Here is a 6,481-nt window from a genome sequence, read left to right on the forward strand (position 1 = left end):
ACTTTAGGACATTGAAAAAAGAGATAGAAAAAGACATAAACAAATGGAAGAACATATCATGTTCATGGATTGGCAGAATCAACATCATTAAAATGTCCATACTACCCAAAGCAATCTACAGATTCAATGCAATCCCCATTAAAATACCAACAGCATATTTCAAAGATCTAGAACAAACTCTCCAAAAATTAATCGAATAGTGACAGCAATCATGAGAAAGAAGAACAAAGTTGGAGGGATCACAATACCAAATAATCAAGCTATATTACCAAGACACAGTTCTCAAAACTGCATGGTACCAGCACAAGAACAGACATATAGATCAATCGAACAGAACAGAGAACCCAGAAATTAACCCAAGCCATTATGTTCAATTAATATTTGACAAAGGAGGCAAGAGCATACAATGGAGTCAAAATAGTCTCTTTAATAAATGGTGCTGGGAAATTTGGACAGATACATGCAAAAAAATGAAACTAGATCACCAACTTACATCATGCACAAAAACAAACTCAAAATGGCTAAAGGACTTGAATGTAAGACGGGAAACCATAAAAATCCTATAAGACTCCATAGGCAGCAAAATAGCAGGCATATGTCCTAGCAATATGTTTACAGACACAGCTCCTAGGGCAATGGAGACTAAGGAGAAAATAAGCAAATGGGACTACATCAAAATAAAAAGCTTCTGCACATAAAATAAACTATCAACAAAACAACAAGAAAGCCCAATGCATGGGAGAACATATTTGCCAATGATATTTCTGATAAGGGCTTAATCTCCAAAATTTACAGAGAACTCATACAACTTAACAAAAGGAAGATAAACGATCCAATCAAAAAATGGTCAAAGGATGTAAATAGACACTTTTCGAAAGAGGACATACAGAAGGCCGGAAGACATATGAAAACATGCTCAAAGTCACTAATCATATGAGAGATGCAAATTAAAACAACAATGAGGTACCATCTCACACCTGTCAAAATGGCTATCATCAACAAATCAACAAACGACAAGTGCTGGCAAGGATTTGGAGAAAAAGGAACCCTCCTGCACTGCTGGTGAGAATGCAGACTGGTGCAGCCACTGTGGAAGACACTATGGAGTTTCCTCAAAAAGTTAAAAATGGAACCCTAACCAGTTTGGCTCAGTGGATAGAGCATCAGCCTGCAGACTGCAAGGTCCCAGGTTCGATTCCAGTCAAGGGCATGTACCTTGGTTGCGGGCACAGCCCCAGTAGGATGTGTGCAGCTGATCGGTGTTTCTCTCTCATCAATGTTTTTAACTCTCTATCCCTCTCCCTTCCTCTCTATAAAAAAATCAATAAAATATATATATATTTTAAAAAGTTAAAAATGGAACTGCCATTTGACCCAGTAATCCCACTCCTAGGACTATATCCCAAGAAACCAGAAACACCAATCAGAAAGAACATATGCACCCCTATGTTCATAGCAGCACAATTTACAATAGCTAAGATTTGGAAACAGCCTACCTGGCCATCAGCAGATGAGTGGATCAAGAAACTGTGGTACATCTACACAATGGAATACTATGCCGCTATAAACAAGAAGGAACTTTTAACATTTGCAACAACATGGATCAAACTGGAGAACATCATGCTAAATGAAATAAGCCAGTCAGAGAAAGATAAATATTACATGATCTTACTCATATGTGGGATATAATTATCAACATAATTTGATGAACAAGAATAGATCCAGAGACAAATGGTAGGGGAGGAGGGGGGTTAGAGAGCAATCAAAGGACTTGTATGCATGCATATTAGCATAACCAGTGGATACAGACACTGGGGCGGTGGGGGCTTGCCCGGGGAGGTAATGGCTGGGCAGCGGGGGGGCGGGGGTAAGGGGGAAGAAGGGGCTCAATTGGGGAAAAAGGAGACATATGTAAAACTTTAGACAATAAAAAAATAAATAAATAAAAAATAAAGGAGTACAAACGGCTTGTGAAAAAAAAAGTATTTTCTTTAAAAGTAATGTCTTTTTTCTATTCCGTGTTTTCAAGATTTTTTTTTCTCTTTGAAACTGAAATTTCACTATGGTATGATTAAGTGAAAAATATATTTTTATTTACATTGCAAGAGATTTCTCCAATCTCTAAATTTTGACTTGCATCAGTTCTGAAAAATGTTATTATGTATTCAAATATTCTCTCTATCATATTCTCATTCTCACCTTTAAGGACTCCAATTAAAAAAATCTTAGAACTTCTCAATCTATTCTTTTTGCCTCTTGACTTCCCATCTGTATTTCATGTACTGTTTCTTCATGCTTACATTTTCTTCATTTCTTACATTTCTTCATGCTTACATATCCTGGATAATTTCTTCTAATTCAAAAGTTTTCTTAGATTATATCTAATCTGCATTTAAATTTATACTTTAATCTTTTAAATATTTATTATATTTTTAATTCTATAAATGTTATGTTTTAAATTATGTTAGATCACTTCTTTAAAATTTTATTCCTTTCAGATCATTTCAAACTTAGCTTTTATTTTTTAACCTAACAAACATAATTGTTAATTAATTTGTATCTAATAACTGACATTTGGGGCATTTTTTCTTTTCTTTTTTTCTTTCTTATTTTTAATTTTCTGCTGGTTCTTTTTTCTGATACTTTGTTTCCCATGGTGCTTTAAAAATCTTTAACTTTGTGTTTCTAATTTTACTTGGAAATTATTTTTGCAAATATATTCTAGGCTTATGATACTGTTACACTTTTCTAGTAATGATTATTATGATTTCTACCATTTGCTTATTTTCTTTTATTATTTTATATTATTTTTAAATTTTATTTTTATTTAATTATAGTAGTATACAATCTTATATTGGTTATATTAGTTCCAGATATAAAATGTAGTGATTCTACACTTTGATACCTTTACAATGTGACCACCCTAATTAATTACTAGTAATCATATGTCACTGTGTAAATATATCACAATATTGTTGATTATATTTCCTTTCAACTTTTCACCCTTCCACCTACCCCCTCCTTTGTGGTAATCATCCCTTTTGCCTCTCTTTCTATAAGTCTATTTTTGTTTTGCTTGTTTGTTTTGTTTTGTTTTTAGATCCACATATAAGTGAATTCTTATGGTATTTGTCTTTCTTTACCAGACTTATTTCACTTATAATTCCCTCTAGATCCATCCATGTTGTCACTAATGGCAAGATTTCATTCTTTTTTATTGTTGTATAATATTCCATTGTATATCTTCTCCTCCTCCTCCTCCTCCTCCTCCTCCTCCTCCTCCTCCTCCTCCTCCTCCTCCTCCTCCTCCTCCTCTTCTTCTTCTTCTTCTTCTTCTTCTTCTTCTTCTTCTTCTTCTTCTTCTTCATTTCTTCTTCTTATCACTAAGCCTTCAAGGGGCATTTTATTATTTATTTATTTATTTATTTATTTATTTATTGTCTAAAGTTTTACATATGTCTCCTTTTTCCCCAATTACCACCCCCCCCTCCAGCCATCCCTTCCCCAGGAAAGCCCCCACTGCCCCAGTGTCTGTGTCCATTGGTTATGCTACTATGCATGCATATAAGTCCTTTGGTTGCTCTCTAACCACCCCCTCCCCTATCATTTGTCTCTGGATCTATTCTTGTTCATCAAATTATGTTGATCATTGTATCCCACATATGAGTGAGATCAAGTGATATTTATCTTTCTCTGACTGGCTTATTTTATTTAGTATAATGCTCTCCAGTTCCATCCATGCTGTTGCAAATGTTAAAAGTTCCTTCGTTTTTATAGCAGCATAGTATTTTATTTTGTAGATGTACCAGTTTTTTAATCCACTCATCTGCTGATGGACACTAATTGTATATCTTCTTTATCCATTCTTCTATCTTGGACACCTAGGTTGCTTCTATTTATCAGGACAATGCAAATTAAAAACACAGTGAGATGCCATCTCACACTAATTAAAATAGCTATTATCAAAATATCTACAAATGTAATGTATTAGTGAGAATGTGTAGAAAAAGGAACCCCTGTGTACACTTGATGGGACTGCAAACTTGTGCAGCCCCTATGGAAAATGGCAGAGGTGGGGACTCCTGGAGGGTGGAAGGATTGAGCAAAAATGAAAATAAAAGAGAAAGAACTCATGGACAAAAACAACAGTGTGGATCAGGTGGAGGTGGAAGAGAGCATAGTAGGGATAATAGTGATGGAAAAATAAAATAAAATAAAGATAAATAAAATAAAATAAAAATAGATATACCATACAACCAGCAATTCAATTTCTGATTTATTCCAAGAAAATGAGAACACCCCTATGTTCATTGCAGCATTATTTATTTATTGCTTTTACCAGTTTTAGTGCTACATCTATTAACTGTGTGTGTTGGGGGAGAAGGGGTTGTTTATATTTATTTTTTCATAAGGAGGAATCCAAGAATTGCAAATTTTTTGAGGAAATTCATGCAAGGTCACTTATTTTTGCTTTCCCCTTTTCTGATGCTACACTCCTTGGGTTCCTAACTAAATCTGATGAGTCCATGGCCTAAGAAGAATCTGGGTTTGATTTTCCCCTCTCTTTTCTTGTAAAACTAAAGTTCTCAAAACCAAGATTCAAATTTGTCAGTTTTTGCAGTCACTTTCAGGACAAAATCAAACTTTGTTTTTTTTGCCTGTCACTTGGTTTTTGCACTTGTCTGTACAGTTTTGACCTGGTGAAGTTTTACTATTTTATCAATTCTTTGAAACTTTATAAGAAGTCTTTAAAAATATTTTATCCATAATTTTTATTGTTTTCAACAAAAAGATATATGAGTAACCTAACCTGCTATTATTGTAAATAGAAGTACTATTAAGATCTTTATAAGTTACAGTGTTAATCCTTTGTCCTTTTTAAAAAAATATATTTTATTGATTTTTTACAGAGAGGAAGGGAGAGGGACAGAGAGTTAGAAACATCGATGAGCTGCCTCCCACACAGCCCCCACTGGGGATGTGCCCACAACCAAGGTACATGCCTTTGATCGGAATCGAACCTGGGACCTCTCAGTCCGCAGGCCAACGCTCTATCCACTGAGCCAAACCAGTTAGGTCTCCTTTGTCCTTTTTTGCCATAAATATTTTCCAGGCAGCTTTTTCCCCGTTTTCCCTTTTATAACTGTTTAGCAGCAGAATAGATTGCCTCATGAGTGAATGAACTAGGAGGCACATGGAATAATCACTCCCTGACAAGCTGTCAGAGAGATTACAGAAACGAGTTTTATAATAAACAAAAGATTTAACTAAATGACATCTGAAGTTCTGTCTAAATTAAAGAAAGCAAGGATTCTCTTTTTGCCCTTAAAACTAATTTTCAATAAGTTGTGTTTTTTGTTAGTATTCTGAAAGATGATCTACCTATTATTCCTTTATTTAATCAGTGTCTCTATTTGACTGTATTTATTATCTCTTTTGCCTTATTTAAACAACCCAGACCGAAGGTAGGAGGTGGTGGATTTTGTCCCAGAATCTCTGGCTTCAGAAATTCTATTTGTAACTACTGCACTATGTAAAATTGTCCAAAGTGATTACAAATATTTTCAGGATAATTAGGAAAAAAATAAAAAACACTGAAAAGACAGTGAGCAGTCAATAGTTGGAGAAAACTAACCCTCTTTGACAAGAGAATGAAAACAGAATCATTTATTCCTTGTGTTCAATATTCTATTTTATGTGTGTGTATGCCTGTGTGTGTGCATTGTGTGTGTCTGTTTCTGTGTGTACGTGATAGTGACCCTTTGTCTCTTTTAACAAGTTTTCTGTGGGAAATTATATGTCCTCATTCCCTTTGTCCTCAACCATGCTATCAAAATAGCCACTCAGGAAGATCCGATGCCCCTCCCTGGATACTAAAGCCCCACTTCCGCTTCCTCCCTGTCTCACGCATGACGTTTTTCGTTGCAATTCCAGCCCTTCAGCATGTTCTAACCTTGACAGCACTGACTTGCAGAATTGAGACAGTTTGCTGTGCCAGACCCAAGCTAGCTTTGGCTACCAGCACTTCCTCTAGAAGCTGGCCTCTTTCTGGAGGAGACATTCTTTCCCATTCCAGACCTCATTCCTCCTTGCCAGACAGCCCTCCGCTCTGCTCACACATCATGTGAACCTTATTAAACTTTTGACGTTCTGCATGGTCATCATTCACATTAAGACTTATGCCACTCTCAGAAGGTTACGATAGTCTTGCCTCTCTTTACAAACATCAGAGTACCATTTGCTGCATGTACAGAAGCCAATTTTGCCATTATTATTATTATTATTATTATTATTATTATTATTATTATTTTTACCACCAACACATTTCAGTGTGGCCCTGGTAGGGCATAAAATTAATAGAAGGTCACTTTCAGTGCCCTATCATCCAAATTTGCCACCACCAGTGCCCCTTTCATCCATGGACACTCCAGAACCCAAACTGGGGACAGTATAGCAACTTTTATGCCCAAATTCCATACCA

Source organism: Eptesicus fuscus, chromosome 12 (genome assembly GCF_027574615.1).
Source record: "Eptesicus fuscus isolate TK198812 chromosome 12, DD_ASM_mEF_20220401, whole genome shotgun sequence".
Classification (NCBI taxonomy): domain Eukaryota; kingdom Metazoa; phylum Chordata; class Mammalia; order Chiroptera; family Vespertilionidae; genus Eptesicus; species Eptesicus fuscus.